The 17841-nt window shown below is 37.5% G+C and overlaps 1 protein-coding gene and 1 non-coding gene across 2 annotated transcripts in view; both read left to right on the top strand.

Moving 5' to 3' along the window:
* The window catches only part of FHIT (fragile histidine triad diadenosine triphosphatase), a 1773722-nt gene that overhangs the window by 169525 nt on the left and 1586356 nt on the right, over positions 1-17841 (top strand). The gene's annotated exons all lie outside the window — the stretch shown is intronic.
* On the top strand, positions 5317-5388 carry TRNAA-AGC (transfer RNA alanine (anticodon AGC)). The gene has a single exon. It is a non-coding gene; the product is annotated as a tRNA-Ala (tRNA).

Below are 17841 nucleotides of genomic sequence, written 5' to 3'. Positions count from 1 at the left end.
GACTTGTAATGTGTTACCCAGGTATACCTAGGTGAACCAAACGGCTAGATCCCTGTTCCCTACAGTCCTAGATGTTTCCTGGGTGATCCTTCAAATTCATATCTTATACAATATACTGAAAGGTGAAATACGCAAGGTCATTATTTCCAGTAGCTATTTCCATAATTTACCAATTTTTTAGATTAAAAAATGGGCTTCATAAATGTGATGAATGAGAGTCAGAGTTTACACTTAAAATAGCAGGCTCTTTCTATTAAATCCTACGACTGCTTCATAGAAAATATAATTTGGAACAAGTGCTAGGGATATCTGTATAGCTATTTACTTTACAGATTCAAGCTACTGAGACTTAACATGGGTAAATGATATATTCCATATCATCCCTACTCAAGGAATATTGCTGTGATTTTCAGTGTGGAAATGTAAGAGTTTTTGCAGGTCTATAGGCTATTTTGAAGTAACATAATATCTAATTTTAATAAACTATGGTTTCAAAGATTAAGTGTCAAATATTTGTTTCCAGGGACATAGTTAATTGGCACCTGAGAGTTTCAGTTGGCAAATCAAAGGTTCTTTTGTATTCTCTGAAAAGAACTTAAGAAATAAGAATATTGTTTTATAGACATAAAACTTAATGCTACAGAGCAAACTCAGCATTTGATAATATCTAGCTTTCCTTCAAGAATGAAGGACTTTCCCTTCCTGTCACTGTAGCACATCATTATGTGATTAATCCTCTGTCACCCATGGTTATGGGAGATCGGACTCAAGTCACCCAAGCAGAGCAGTTGTAGTTTGTAGATTCAGTGGTTTCTTCACTCTTCAGCATGGCACCCGATCTTCATAGTGGGTGAGTTTTAATAAAAGCACCTGGAGAGCTTGCTCTGAGCCATGATCTCATCGAGGCACAGAAATAAACAGAATAAAGGAATCCTTTACTTTGTGGTGGAGATTATATTTTGAGGGGAGGGGCAGGAAATGATTAAAGAAAGGAAGCCATAAAGCAGGATGAAGGACAGGAAGTAGGAAAGGAACAAAAGAAGGAAACTATGAGATTAAGTCTGCTAGTGATAGGTAGCATGAGGAATTATCCAATGGGGTAAGGTAAAATTGTTGTTTGTTTGCTAGTTTAATTAAGGCATCTATCCAGACATGTCAAAGGCATAGTTGTGGTGAGTCGGCAGTTATATTGCTCTCTGGAGGAAATATATCCTCTACAGAGGGAGAGAAGATAAGAGGCAGAAAATGAATATAAGGCCTAACATGTGGCTGAACCCTGGCCTTGATTCGAATATTGGTACTGCATATAGTCCCCCTGAATACAGACCCAGGTGTAGCTCCTAAACACTGATAGAACTTTGATTTGATTTGATTTTTTTGGTGGTTCTGAGAACTGAGCCCAGGGGCTCACACATGCAAGATGAGTGCTCTGCTCTCTTTGTTTGTGGCCCCCAAAATATATTGAGTGATTAGAGGAAAGCTTAGAGGTGTGTAAGGAGGGTGGACCACAAGAGGGAACAATAGAAGAAGCCTAGAGATAGTGGGTAATCAGAGATGGAAGAATCAAATTAAAGAGATAGGAAGTTATAGGAGACTTGTGATTAGAGGAAGAATGTGATCTGATGCAAGTTTCAGAAAGATACTGCTTGGGCAAATAGATAGTACAAGAACAGACATAAATTGAAATCGCTAAGGCAGTATTGCATCCAGCCATAGTGTAGGGGTGGTGGTGGTATAATTTGGAAGTTAAAGGCGGTTTGGCAGGCCGTGGTTCCATTCTTTGAATCTTTTGAAGGTTAGATGGAAAGGTTATGCTGATGAGCCCCAAAGTGGTCTGCACAATGGAAGAATGGAGTGTAATTATCATGGATCAAAGACACAGATGTACACAAAAGGAGGTGGTTTCTCAGCTCAGATGGTGCATGGAATTGTCTTATGACATGACCTCAGGCACAAATGTGGGTGGCATGCATTCTCTCACTCCCATTATTTACAGCATTCCTTCTTAGCTTTACCCCAGTCCTAACAAAATGTACTTGGGAAATGACCCAAGTTCTTCTATCCGTAGTGTGATTTTTAAGTCAGCATGTCACCCTTTTAGATTTATTTATGTTGAAACATGACCTCAAACTTTATAATGATATAAATTTTATCTCTCATGCTAACAAAATGCTGACACTTGTTTCCTAGAGAATTATTCTGAGAAAAGTTTGAGAAGGTGATTCTGTGCTCAGCAAGGAAGAGAAAACTTTATAGTATCTGCTTCTGCAAGGGCTAGGGATGGTATTCCATTCATATCTAGACGCTGACAGTCAACTTTTGTACACCATGAAAAGTACCATTTTATTTCCGCCTCCCCCCTCCCCCGCCTCTTGGATGAATTTTAAACATCGTTTGCTTAGTAGGGGAAATATTTTCCTTTTTTTGGGGGGGGCGTGGCCCATTTATCTCTAAAATCATAACAAGTAGAAACCATTTACTCAGAGATCAGATTATATGACCTAAAGGATGCAAAACCCAAGTGCTCCATGAGAGATAGTGCTTTTACCCTAAAGGGCAAGATTATTACCAGGTCAAGTACCCCTCAACCTCATTTAGCTTTCATAATTGGAAAATAGACTGTAATTAAAAGTTAACATTAATTTATTTATTATGTATATTGTTTCTCAACCCCACTGGTATGTGAACAATAGGCCAAAGATTTTACTCTGCCAAATTCAATGCTGTTTCCCCAGGGTCCAGAACAGTGGTTTAAGGAAGCATGTGTGAATGAACTTTGAATACAAGAGAAGCATTAAATTGTAGCCCAGAGTTGTTAAAGTAAGTGATTACAAAGGCAGAAGTGCTTTTCTGGAAACAGAAAACTTTTAGAATAAAAATCACTATTGCTCTGTGGTTTAATAAGTATTATTAATTATTAGTAGAAAGACATTGGTAATGATAATAATAATAATACATGCCATTGAGCAATCTGAACAGCTGACCCTAGGTAAAGTCCTGGTGCTCCATTGGGAAGCAGGACCTTATTTGTTAAGTGATGAAATCCAGGCTCAGTGTGACTTGTCCAGATGCAGTGCTAATAAGCAGGGATTCCAAAGCTAAAAGGAAAACATTAAGACTTCTGTGTATAGGGAGTTTTGCCTTATGTTGGATAAATTAGGACATTCTCTCATAGAGCTATTGAGTATTACTGGGAAAAGCAGAAAGAAGAAACTTTTGGGTAAGAGATTTGGATGCTTTTTGCTTTGTGGAAGATCCTAGAGTTGTGGGAGTCTGATAAGGCTGTGTGTGTGTGTGTGTGTGTGTGTGTGTGTGTGTGTGTGTGTTTTCATCTCCAGTAAGAGACAATATGACCTTTTCAGCACAGATAGCCTTTTCCCAAATAAGTTGACAAGTTGGATGTGAGACTTCCAAGTGACTATCAAGGTAAAAAGGATAGGCTAAAACTATCCCAAAATCTATGTTCTTGAAGAAAAATTAATTGCTGATTAAGAGGGAGAAGCTTGGCTTATTTATTCGTCGATTGCCTCGAGCAGGCCCCAGTAACGTCTCTTTCATCCTAGCCCTGAGATTATATTCAAGGCTCTTTAGGAGAATGAGACCCATCATTGTTACTGGTATTTGGCATATTTGGTATGCCACAGGGAGTTTGTCAGACTCTGCCCTGTGGGCAGGCTACATTCGATAGCCTGCATGTTTGTCCAAAGTAGGAATGAGACAATAAGATGTCATAAAAAAAAGTTCTGATAAGATGTCATGCGGTTGTGAATGCGGCCGCGCGGTTCCGGGAGCTGGATTTTATAGTCTCTGAGTCTTGGCCGCTGATGGGATTACACGGCGCCAGGGGGCCAGGTGGTGGGTGTGACCCCCGCCTACTGGAATTTGGAGGATCTGGGTGGAAGATGCTCGACTCCAATCCGAGTAGGCTTGGAGGTCTCGGCCCCGGAACCCGCGTTGCTTTGTCCCTCTGCCAGTACCTTCATGTGTGCGGAGAGTGGTCTCAGCATGGTGGTGGCTGGTACTGGAGGTCTTTGGCTACAGGAGCCCTGGTCGGGGCGGGGAGGAAAGCTCAACCCGTTCCCCTCCAAGGGGCCCCGGGAAGGAACAGCCAGGCGTGGGGGCAGAAGACTGCACTATTCTCGTCCGGGATCTCTTTTGCCTTATGTTGGATAAATTAGGACATTCTCTCATAGAGCTATTGAGTATTACTGGGAAAAGCAGAAAGAAGAAACTTTTGGGTAAGAGATTTGGATGCTTTTTGCTTTGTGGAAGATCCTAGAGTTGTGGAAGTCTGGTAAGGCTGTGTGTGTGTGTGTGTGTGTGTGTGTGTGTGTGTGTGTGTGTGTGTGTTTTCATCTCCAGTAAGAGACAATATGACCTTTTCAGCACAGATAGCCTTTTCCCAAATAAGTTGACAAGTTGGATGTGAGACTCCCAAGTGACTATCAAGGTAAAAAGGATAGTCTAAAACTATCCCAAAATCTATGTTCTTGAAGAAAAATTAATTGCTGATTAAGAGGGAGAAGCTTGGCTTAAAGGGGAGAAAAATCCCATATTTTATTTCTCTGAACCAAAGCTTGAAGTCTCTTTGATTAGTGCTATCTTAATATATTTCTTTAGATGAACTCACTTCAGTTTATTTAAGTTCATTTACTTAAAACAGGATGTTTGGTCCCCCACAGAACTAGAAAACCAGCCTCACTTCCTAGAATGAGAATATACAGATATAGCTATTGTAGATAATAATATGATCACTGTCACTGTCCTCCCATTGTTCATCGATTTGCTTGAGCGGGCCCAGTAACATCTCTGTTGTGAGACTTTGTTGTTATTGTGTTTGGCATATCGAATACGTCATGGGTAGCTTGCCAGGCTTTGCCATGTGGGCGAGATACTCTCGGTAGCTTGCCGGGCTCTCCAAGAGGGGTGGAGGAATCGAACTTGGATTGGCCATGTTGGCCGCTTGCAAGGCAAACGCCCTACCTGCTGTGCTATCACTCCAGCCCATAATAATAATATGATAATAATAATAATAAAGCAGAACTAATTATAAGCACGGTCGGTAAGCACAGTCCTCCCATTGTTCATCGATTTGCTCGAGCGGGCCCAGTAACGTCTTCATCAAGAGACCTGTTGTTACTGTGTTTGGCATATTGAATACCTCACAGGTAGCTTGCCAGGCTCTGCCGTACGGGCGAGATACTCTCGGTAGCTTGCCAGTCTCTCCGAGAGGGGCGGAGGAATCGAACTCAGGTTGGCCATGTTGGCCACTTGTAAGGCAAACGCCCTACCACCGTGCTATCCATCCTTTATGTCGGGGGTGTAGCTCAGTGGTAGAGCGTGTGCTTAGCATGCACGAGGCCCTGGGTTCAATCCCCAGCACCTCCACAGCTTAAGAGCTAGAACTAATTATATATAGTGAAAATGAGGCAGTGTTATTTATGTTTTAAAAATAACTAATAATAATCTTGAAGTATAAATCTCATATACACATTGAAAAATATACCCCTTGATAAGTTAGATTATCTCCTTGTCACTTAGTTTAAATAAAAAATTGATGGAGTAATTATTTTATAGCTTTAATATTAATTAGCACTTATAATCCTAAAACATATACAAATATGTGAATATATTGCACATATAGAAAAACATATTCAATAATTTTAAAAAATCTGTTTGTAGTTATTTTATAAAACAGTGCTTCCCTTATATTATGGGGACCTGGACAAGAGTTGGTAAACTAAGTCACCAATTCCAATTTTCTTCAAACTCAAGTGTGCTTGTGTAGGTCCTTTCTGTGAATGAGGTAATTGAAGAAGCTTGTGAAACCAAAGCTACTTTTCTTTTTTCCAGCTTGCTTTATCGACATGTTTCAGTTCAGGCCTGAGCTCTGCCCTTGTAGAGAAATGAGGTCCCAGTCCTGCTAGCATAGATATCTACTTGTGTCAGACACTCCTACTTCATCAGACATGATATGACTCTTCTGAATCAAGCCTCTGTCTAAATATCAAAAAGAGAGAAGCAGCCCAAGTTTACTCTGCAAGAAATCCAAGACAGATGTCCATTCCCATCACGTCAAGGCATTTTCTATTCCACTAGGGGGACATGCTGTCCTAAACTTATTCGTTACTCTACTCTGTATGTGGACCCCGACTAACATCACTCTAAACGCGCATAATAAAATGAGATCATTTGATTTCACTCTACTGTGTCTCAGAGCTACTATCATTCTCCCACCAGAAAGTTCATTAGCTCAAAATTGTTTCTTAGGATCACTGACCTTAGCACTCTTCCTCTACAAAAGGTATAATTTAGGAATAATCTTTGTTGGGCTATGGTGGGATCCTTGTGTTTCTGTTACACAATCAATTAGACATTCTGCAAGGCACAGACATTATTATTATCACCATAGGCAGATGGTGAAATGTTACTCTATCCGTCTGTGCCTGCTTGAACTTCCTTGAACAGCATCATTCATAGGGTTTCCTTACAAATTGCAGCTTACTTGGAAAAGATTTAAAGCCCCGAGGGTTTGGCAAGAAGCTCTTGGTTTTGTGTACCTCTACTCTGTCAGTAGCAAAAAGGGCACCTTTGATTAATACTGACTTTGCCCTGCCAGCGAGGTAGAAGGTAGATGAAATCTTCTTTCACTGTTCTGAGACAAGAGAAGTTTGGAAGGCAGCTATGCTCACCACAATACCACCAGTGCCCATGACAAGAGAAGTTTGGAGGTGAAGAAGAATTTTAGGTTCTTCTGTTAGATAATGTCTATTGTGCAGGAAAATCCCTGGAACCATTGTTTATGAATATATACTGTTGAGCAGGAACAGATTTCAAGGAAGCCTGTTTTTTTTTTTAATATTACCTTTTTAAAAAATAATTTTACCTTTTTAAAAAATAATTTCTGCATGGTTATCCTGAAAATCAAAGACCTTAAAAATTATTGTGTATTCTACATGTATGTAAGACAGACTTAGAATTGTTTCACAGTAGTGAAAAGCACTTCATCAAGTTTGTTATATATTTTATTTTAAAATATGATAAAGTGAAAATAAAATAAAAATAAAATATCAGATCTAGCATAATCTTCAGTAGCTGGTAGTAGATATATGTATAATTGGAGAATTTTTTTCCAGTTTATAATTATAAGTTTTTCTGAAGGTGTACCTCACACCAAGTTAGAGAAGATTTAAGCTGTATATACCATCACCTGGCATACACCGATCTCTCCTAAAACTATGAAAATGAAAATTAACTCTAATTGTACTATGTCATGGTTACAGTGGTAAATTAAACCCATTCCAGGGAATGTCTGATTTTATTTCTCACACAATCCCTTTAAGTATTCCACCTTTACTGCTAAGACTCAAAGAGGTTGTAATTCATTTTCCAGTGTAATTCATTGCTTAGCCAGTGAGTGATAGAGAAAGAATTCAAACTTTTATTCTAAGTTCTTAAGCATGCCTCTCTCATTCAAATTATGGTAATTTATATAAATTTTGCTGCATCCTGGTTTTTATTGTAGACAAAAAATAAATAGTCTTCCCCAGTGGTCTTTAACAGTTTATACCTTTTCAAACTAAAGATAGAATAGGGCTGGAGCGATAGCACAGTGGTAGGGTGTTTGCCTGGCACGCAGCCAACATGACCGACCCGAGTTCGATTCCTCCGCCCCTCTCGGAGAGCCCGGCAAGCTACCGAGAGTATCTCGCCCACACGGCAGAGCCTGGCAAGCCACCCGTGACGTATTCGATATGCCAGACACAGTAACAACAAAGTCTCCAATGGAGACGTTACTGGGCCCGCTCAAGCAAATCGATGATCAACAGGAGGGCCTTTACTTACTTTACTTACCTTTTCAAAGAAACTCATATACACACGCTTAAACAAAAGCATGTGTTTAGGCCAGACCTTGGTATTTCAATAGATTAGTAACTTGCTCAGAGTCACACAGCTGTTTAGAGTGTAGGTAGGATTTGTTTTCACTCTGTGCACCTCCTGAGCCTTGCGCTTCATAAGAAATATTTTCCATAAACTACTTAGTTGTTTGGAGCTCCAAATTAATAAAACTCTGCATATCTCGGTTGTTTGGAATTTGTTCAGCTAGTAAGCTGGAAGAAAACTTTAATGAAAATGTAGGTGTTTTTATTATTATTTTTGTACATGATTGCTTTTCATTGTTAATCCTTTCTCACTAAAATATCATCATCAACAAAAATTATCAGAGCAAAATAATTTTCTGAGACTAACTTTTAAGCATAAATGTCTTCTTATTGGGCATAAAAATTATTTTTGTCGTAGAGAATCTCTGCTCCTGGCTCGGTGGCTCTACCTCAAAGGGATGATCACACATTCAGGAGGCCCAGATTCCATCTCCAGAAAGAACCACGTGGTCCCTTGAGTATACTGCTGGGAGAGAACACAGAGCTAGGAGGAGTCCACAGAATCTCTTGATGTGACTTCCAAACCCAAACCAACCGAACAAAAATCTACAAAATAAAATGAAAGAGAACAACTGCTTCTCTATGTCATTCTCAGATGCTTTTTGATACTTTGTAACAGCATAAATCATTGTTAAATAATGATCATAAAACCAATGAATTTTCTGGAAATCCTAATGGAGAAGTTTACAATGAAATAATTTCTTTTAAGGACATATACGTTAGAGAAGTTCCAAAGCCCTTGCCACTTGCCTTGGGACAATGGTAGAAAGATACAGACACGCTGATGCTGAAGTACTAAAGAAGCATTGGAAGTAGGGAAAAAACCCTACTATGGAAACAGTTTTTAAGTCACACGATCTCAAAAACAAAAGTCCAAAACAGACATCTAACATATTTACAAAAAAAAAAAAAAGCATTACAAAATCCCTTAGGTAACAGAGAGACCCTGGAGTTTCATAGGTATACTGATAGAGGAGGGAATGCCCTAATTTTGTAGGTTGATGACATAAACTTTAACACTACTGTAACAAGATAAAATATAGAAATATATCTTCCAGTGAATAAGTAAAGCAGGAATGAACTTCTGGTGCTTATAGCATAGGTGATGGTGATGAGGTTTCATAGGTGTATCTTATCTCTACATTTGTCATTTGCATATTGTACAAGTTATCTATATACTATTTTTGTTAAAGAAAAAAACTGTTTTGAGACATCATTTTTCTCAAAATTATTTAAAAAATAACTTAAGAATTAATAGCATATATTAAGACAACATATTAAAAGAGGCTGATAAAGAATGAAAATGGCTTCACCTTTAGTCAAGCTTAATCCAATAGATTTTTGATGATGAGATGGACTTTGGATACCTGCTTAGTATCCTTATTATCCTTCTTTGGACAACACCATGTAGATTTTCCCTAACAACCACACCCACCATATGCAATATTCTTGGGTTTCTCAGTCAAAAAGTCAAAAATTTGGCTTCTCTGAACAAGAAATAATAAAAGACTTCTCTGCTTCAGAGAACAGGATCTCTGTATCTTTTTTTTTCATTTTTGGGTCAGACCTGGTAATGTGCAGGGGTTACTCTTCGATCATGTACTTAGGAATTATTACTGGCCGTGCTTGGGGAACCCTATGGGATGCTGGGAATCAAATCCCGGTTGGCTGCGTGCAACCCAAACACCCTATCCACTGTGCTATCGCTTTAGTCCCGGATCTCTATATATCTTGATACATTTGCCTCAGGATAGAAAGAATGGTTGCAGCTTCTTTGTAATTTCTTCCTTTTTCTTTTTCTTTTTTTTGGGGGGGGTGGGGTGGGGAAGTGGGTTGTTTTTTGAGGCCATACCTGATAGTGCTCGGGGATCACTCCTGATAGGGCTCGGGGGACCATATGGGTTGCTGGGTATCAAACCCTGTTCATAGGTTGTTTTGCAAGGCAAAGGCCTTACCTGCTTACTATAATTTTTCTTGATGGTAATATCCTGAAAAAAATTAGTGTCAATTAACTCCTAGGTTCTGCTTCTTCTAGCTTGATTTAACTTTACTTTGAATTCTAAGAGCTACCTGCACACAAAAATTAAAGTTATGTTTTCTATTTTTCTGAAAGCAGTAAGATGATTTTTATTAATTATCTCCAGAACATCTTAACATTGATCTGATGATAATGTGATACAGACAAGTAAGTAGAGGAGGAAGAGAAGAAGTGTGATAGTAGTAATAGTAATTTTTTCTATCTAATTTAATTTTAACAAGCTGATATGTCATTTTTCTGCATCTTATAGGGGAAGGATGTGAAACTTGGAAAGATAATGTATCTTATCTTATAATGTAGCCGAAGGTTACAAAAGTGCTAAAAGCTGGTATTTGAACTTAAATTCTGAGAGCCCAGATTCCTCTCTTATTGATTGAAATACAGAGAACTGAAAGCTTGTGATTCAGACTAGATCCATGTTTTAATGAATTAGTTTTTAATATCAAAAGGGTACTATATCTCTTTCAAGGGTTTCAAGAAGCAAATCAAGCTAAAAAATGTATAAATCAACCCCCAGAAAGTGGCAAATTAGAGTAATATTAAGAGAATTGAATTACAAGTCTTTACCAACCACCAGGTTTAGTAGTTTCTGTTTTGAAGCCACAGAAGATAATGCTATTTTCACAGATTGTGAGTGTCAGCAAAAGAAATGTTTTTGGTAGGATCCAAATGGAGATAATGCTGGGAAAAGCATCAATATTGGTTCCAAAAATCATGGAGATTTGGTACTGAGTAAGACATCAATGTATGTTTGTTCTTTTTATTATTGACAATAAGATAACTTACTAGCTGCACCCTTTCCCTGTTAATTTAGAAATGAAAGGGGAAAATGGGGAGGGAGCCTACAGAAAGACTTATAGACAAACCATTGTTCCTGGTAGATTCCAGTAATAACGAACTCCAAATTTTTTTTACATTAAATAGTTATTGTCTATAATTCTAAATGTATATCTTCTTTCCTTATTATAAATTTTTGCATACATAACGATTTATTAACTCCTCACCTCTTTGTAAATGTGTGCACAACCCCCCCCCCACACGCACACATACGCAGCTACACATTCACACATAATTTTCCCCCCAGAACTTCTGCATAATAAAGTTCATTGAGAGGCTAATGGTATTTGCAGTTTGACCTATTGACTCTCTGGTAAATTTGAACAAACATTTCTAAAACAATGTTTTCTTTTTTCTTGTGGTGTAAATCCCTTAGAGATTGGGAATCCTCTCATTTCATGTAATTTTAAGCATACTCTAAAGAAGCATTGGAGAAAATCCTCCTGAGATTTTACTCCTTGCACATATAGCTGAAACACGATTAAAATGAGCAAAAACAAAACTTTGAAGATAATTTTTTAAATAAGGATTCTTTGAAGTTTTTAATGATATGAGGAGTTATTAAGGAAAGTCTTAAACTTTGAGTCCAGTAAAATTTAACCCTCAACATTTATTTTGTCAGTTTCTAGTTTAGCCAAAATAAAATACTCAAGTGTAAAAAATTATTATTCATTTTGCTTTCAGAGGAGGCCATTTTAGTACCTAAAGACTGAATACGCAGTCTTAAAATTTAAATAATCAAATGATTAGCTTTGTAAAAACATCCAAATTTGTCTTTATGCTTTGTGTTTTTCTCACCATTGAATAAAAACTTCATTGTGGGCTTCCATCAACCATTTAGCAAGCCTTTAGGAAACACTAATTTAGCTCAAAATTTATCTGAAACTTGCTTTTCTAAAGACTTCTGCCAAAGGAATATTTCATTTATACTTTAACACTTCCAATGTATAGGAAATCATTATTTCTATAAAGAATAAATCTATCTTTGGATAGCGCTACTGAAAATTGTTTCTTGTGCAAATTGAAATCTTCTCCTCTTGTGGATTTTACTCAGTAGTTATCTGGAACTGATTTGAAATTTGGCAGTTGGTGCCCTAGTTGTCTGTCTCATTGCTCCTTATCTCAGAGTTCAAGTCTTCTCTAAGGACTCTCTACTCCTTAAAAGTTTCTTAAGTTTTTATGATTATATCTTCAAGGGATCTTAATGTCTTTATTCAGGTTTTAGCGCATGTGTCTCTTTTCCTCTTTTGGGGGGAGTGGGATGCTGGTGGAATTGAACTGCACCAGGGATTTTCAGGGACTAGTCATGGCTCTGTGCTCAGAATTGAAACGTGACAGTGCTTGGATCATATAGGGTGCCAGGGATTCAAACTGGAGACCGTAGGATGCCAGGCAGATGACTTAATCCCTGTGCTGTCTGAGTAGACTATGATTATGTGTTTTCAGAAACCATACTGTTTTATTGTGGCAAAGTATACATAATAAAATTTACCAGTTATGCCAGTTTCAAGTGTCAAGTTCTATGGCAGGAAGCACATTCACATTGTTCAAGCATTGTCACTATATTTCTCCAGAACCTTTAAATTTTTCTCAAATGAAACTCAGAAGCCCAGCAAGCTACGGAGAGTATCTCTCCCACATGGCAAAGCCTGGCAAGCTACCCATGACGTATTCAATATGCCAAACACAGTAACAACAAATCTCAAAATGGAGATGGTACTGGGCCCCCTCGAGCAAATCGACGAACAACGGGAGAACAGTTTGTTGTTTTGTTTGAAATTCCACACACATTCAACAATAACTCCCGATTTCCCTTCATGCACCCCCTAGAAACCACTACTTTGCTTTTCTCTTGTTTATGTTTCATTATTCTAGGGACCTTAGATCAGTGGCAGTATGCAATATGTCTTGTAATGTGTGACTGTTTCTTTCTGCCTAACATGTTTCCAAGGGATCTTAATGTCTCTATTCAGGTTTTAGCTTGTGTGTCAGTATTTCCTTCCTTTAGTGACTGAATAAAATTCATTTTTATGTATAAATCACAATTGTTTCCTACCCATATAGTTGAGAGAATCGACTTGCCGTCAGGGGAGTTCCAATTTGGGGACTCAGAAAAGAGTTGTGACTGTGGGCATGTTGGAACGTTGGCTAAGTAGGTATTCCTGCGATCGTATATAGCAAGAGTCAAAGAGCAGAGTAAGGAAGTGCAGGGCATATTCCACATTATTCTAATCATTGGCTTTAGCTGCCCTGTAGGTTTTTAACATTGGTACCCCAGTGTCAGTTCATAAGACTTACATTGATTTTGTCGGTGGCACAATGAATTATTTTATTCTGAGATTATGTGCTTCTTCTCATTTGGACAGTTAAAGTAGTTCTATCTTTCTTTAAAATGATAAATAAAGGCTAGTGATGTAACTCAGTCGTAGGGCATGTACCTTACAAGTGTGAAGTCTTGAGTTTGACACCCCAATACTGGAAAACAATGTTGGGTTCAGAAAGATAGTTCAGTGGGCTGAGACTATGCTTTGCGTTATGGAGGCCTGGGTTTTTGACAACATGTCACTATGTGAGCAACTTAGCACCACCAGGAGTGATCCCTGGGCACAGAGCTAGGAGTAGCCCTGGGTCATGCAGGGTGTTTCCCAGAATTTCAAAGATAAGGATAATAAATGATAGTTGCTTTTCTTTATGTTCTGATTGGTGACTCAGACTTTTGTCTTTTTTTTTTTTTTAATTTTAGTTTAGATGGGCTGGAGCAACAGCACAGCGAGTAAGGCATTTGCCTTGCATGCGGGCCGACCCAGGTTCAATTCCTCCACCCCTCTCAGAGAGCCCAGCAAGCTACCCATGACGTATTTGATATGCCAATAAAAAGAAACAAGTCTCACAATGACTTTACTGGTGCCTGCTTGAGAAAATCAATTAACAAGGGGAGGATGGTACTACAGTGCTACAGTGCTTAGTTTAGGCACCATGGTTTATAGTAATATTAATTTTCTGGGATGCTTAAGGAAAATATTTAAAACCACTCTATTCAAAGAAATGGCTGTTAAAGAACTAAAGAGAGGAGTAGCCCCCAAATATTCAAAGCCATCCTGAGAATAAAGGAATGGGAGGATTCTCTCTCCCTGAATTTAAATCACTCTCTAAAGCTTTACTGATCAAAATTGTGTGGTACTGAAAAAAAGCAAACACTCAGATCAATGAAATAGAATTGAGAGAATAGAGTGTATTCCTCAGATTTATGGTTATTTAATCTTCAACTGAGGAGTTAGGTACATTACATGGAGGAAATAAAACTTCTATAATGTATGATTTTTTTGAAAACTGGTTTGTCACTTGAAAAAAATGAATTTGGACCCCTATCTCCCACCATATACATTGGTTAATTCCAAATGGATTAAATAACTTGACTTGTTTTGTTTTGTTTTCAGTTCAGACTTGGCAGAGCTCAGGGATTGCTCCTGGTGATTCTCTCAGGGCCTTATGGGGTGCCTGACTTGAACTCAGACCAGCTGCATGCAAGAAAAGCACCTTATCTGCTGTACAGTCTCATCTGCTCAAAGACCTTGATATTAGACCTGAATATATTTAATACATTGAAGATAGCAGATTCATTTAAGCAGAACTATTTATTATATAAGCTTTAGAGGCAGCATCAATGATTCAATGCCATTAGTGAAGAAAATAGAAATAAAATCAAACAGATGGTATATATCAAGTAAAATTTCTGTAATGCAACTAGAGGTATAATACAGGGGTTGACGAGATTCCTTGAATATGGCCTCTTCTGGTTTCATCTGTGGCACAATGTATAGTCCCCTGAGCACTACCAGTGAACCCTTAGAACAAAGCCAGGAGTAACTCCTGAGAACACTAGGTGTGATCCCAATAAATAACCCCCCCATAAAAATGGTTCTGCACCATGAACAAAATAATGATTAGAGTAAAAGGACCCTTTACTGAATGGGAAAAACTACTTATTCATCTCAGTGAACTAATATAGAAGATTTATAAAACACAAAATTTAATATCTGCAAGAAAAATTAACAACTTCATCAGAAAATGAGATGAGGAGCTAAATCTTCCTTCTCAAAGGAAAAAAAATGCATATTGCCAATAGGTATATGAAAAAGTATTCTTAATAAGTTACCATTGGGAATATATAAATGACAATGACAAAATAACAGTGTGATAGACATTGTCTCATGTCTGTGATATTGAAATAAATAAAAAAGACTGGAAAAAACAGTGCTTGCAGGGATGTGGTGAAAAGGAACCCTCATTCACTGCTGGTGGGAATATCATCCCACTGCAAGACTAAGCTATTTCACTTTTTGGCATCTTCCCCAAGAGCAAAAAATCATTATCTCAAAAAAGATATTTATACTCCTACGTTTATTTTAGCACTATTTATAATAGCTAATACCTGGACCCAAGTGCCCTAGAGCAGATAATTATATGCTAAACTTGTGGTATATATGCACAGTGGAATTCTATTCAGATCTAAGAAAAGATGAATGCTTGTATTTCATTGCAACTTGGATTGAACTGGAGTGTATCATGTTTTAGCTAATTGCTTCAAAGGACAGAGGGACAATAACAAATGATCTTTCTCATATGTGGTATATAAAGAAATAATAAGGGAGTAAACAGTTGTTTATGATAACAGACCACAGATCCTGAAAGTTCATCGATAGAACTTAGTTTACTCTGTGTGTGTGTGTGTGTGTGTGAGAGAGAGAGAGAGAGAGAGAGAGAGAGGGAAGAGAGAGAGAGAGGTTATAAGGGCCGTAGATACCTTGATGGCCTTCCTTTGGGAAGTATGAGGGGGGTGTGGTGTAGGAACATTGTATTTCTGAAATATTAATCGTATTGTAATTTATAGTGCCTAAAATAATAACAAAAACAAATAATTATAAAGTGCTACTATGTGACAACACTATGATAAACCTATTAGAGTTGTCTCATTTTATATTCCGAACAATCAGTAAGAATTGTAGATTTTACCGTACTCACTTAAGATTAATAAACTAAGACTTAAAAGACAAAAATGACCTCCAAAAATTCATATCACTTGGGGCCAGGAAGTTGACTAAAAGGGCTGGGGCTCATCCTTGCATGGGGGAGCCCCAATTTGTCTCCAATACTACAAGGAACTTTTCCCTTCCAAGTACTGATGGACTTGTACCCCCAAACAGAAAAGCAAAACAGATGCATAGCTTTCAAATATTAATGAACCCAATAGTTTGCCTACTGAGCAGATTTATTGATACTTTCACTGTTTGTTTCTCCTTATTAAATTCTATGACAATCTTACAGGTAATGAATGAAATATTTTTTTAGTTCAGAGAATGTTTGAGAACCATAGGTCCAGATCTCCTGTGGAAAATAGTAATGCCATAGTAAATGTGGAGCTAACTGATGCCAATTAAATTATCCATGTGAATCTACTCCCCTTCCATCCCATTCTTCTTCCTCTGCTGATACTCTCCAATCACATGACTCTCAGCCCTATCTAAATTTGCAATACATTTTAGCTCATTCAGTGAAATTTCCTTAATATCTTTTTGGCTAGTAAAGGCCTATAACTGTATAAGTATTTCTTTTAGTATAGAATTTGTTGTTTTTACCTAGGTTTTTAGGTGACAAACAATTTGTATAAGAATAATAGGGAGGATTGTCACCAGGGATTTTAATATGATTTGGGCTGCAAAATATAAAACTGTCCTTGACACTTAACTCATTTGAAAAAATTCCTTTTATGGTTGCAATATAAACACAATACTTCAAATTTTGTTAACTGGCACCAGGGAAAATTTAGAAGTGTTTTCCTCTCATTTAGAAATGTCACAGAGGCTTTCTGTCATCATAGGACTCAGCTTTGATTTGCACGATTGGCTCTACAAGGTAGCATGTTGTTTTTCTATTTAGAGAACTTGAAAGCAGATTCAACAATTCAATTATATTTAATTTCTAATTAACTCCCTCCCAAGCAGCTAATGGTGCATAACTTGGGCACTTGTGTTCTGGATGGGTGATGAGTAGAACAAAATGGCTTCTTTTATAGGCAGCTTTTCTTCCATTGGGTCCCTGCTATTGTAGAAGTACTTCATGGCATAGTGTACTGATCCAAAACAAGGAACTTCACTGGGAGCCATCCTTCATCAACAGATGAGATCTACAATCTGAAACTTTGATGCTTGACTCCAGTATTTGGATCAGAGGTAGCTGATATGGGAGTAGGTACCTGGTCTGGTTAGGCCAATAAGATTCTTTCTGCTAAAAGTTTGGAATTTTGAACTGAGTGTAAAATGTGTGTAGTTTTTGCACTAAAAAGACACTGCTTTAGAGTGAGTTCTCTGAACCTTCCAGTTCTCTGGAGTTCATTTGAGTACTTTTCCTCACAGAACTTGATTATTTAATGCTTCCTTTAATATTGTGAGATTAGATTGTGCTGTGCACTTCTGATAAATTCTTGTTTTTAAGTAGCTTTTCTAGGGTTGATTTATATTCCCTACTAGAAAACTTTCCCAGATATAGAGATAAAAGAATATAACATTTTGCAAAATCTGTTGCTGCAAGATTTGGTGATAGTACTTTATCTGCTTGGTGGAAAAGAGTATAATTTATTGTGAGTGTTTGAATGATTTAGCACTGTATCAGATGGTATAGACCCTTAGTTTCATCATGATAACCATGAAAAGAGTCATTGTTATCATAATAGCTTATGTATTATAGAATTTTCTATGACCCACCCATTATATTAAGCATTTATCATATAAATGATTCATAGTACATGATTACAAACATATTGCCAGATACATACTCTCATTATTCACATTTTATTATCTTGGAAACTGAGACTGAGAACCTTGCTGGTAGTTATATAGAAGTTAGACATCTATAAAATGCCATTGAAATGAGTTGAATCTGGGTTTGCCATACTCCAAAGAATAATACTTTTAATTTCTATAATTTAGTAATGTTGTTCTACCAAAAGGTGTCATATTTTGGTTT

Source organism: Sorex fumeus, unplaced genomic scaffold (assembly GCF_029834395.1).
Source record: "Sorex fumeus unplaced genomic scaffold, SorFum_2.1 ptg000072l, whole genome shotgun sequence".
In the NCBI taxonomy this organism is placed as follows: Eukaryota; Metazoa; Chordata; class Mammalia; order Eulipotyphla; family Soricidae; genus Sorex; species Sorex fumeus.
The sequence above is the reverse complement of the archived record's forward strand: the minus strand, read 5'-3'. Positions and strand labels throughout refer to the sequence as shown.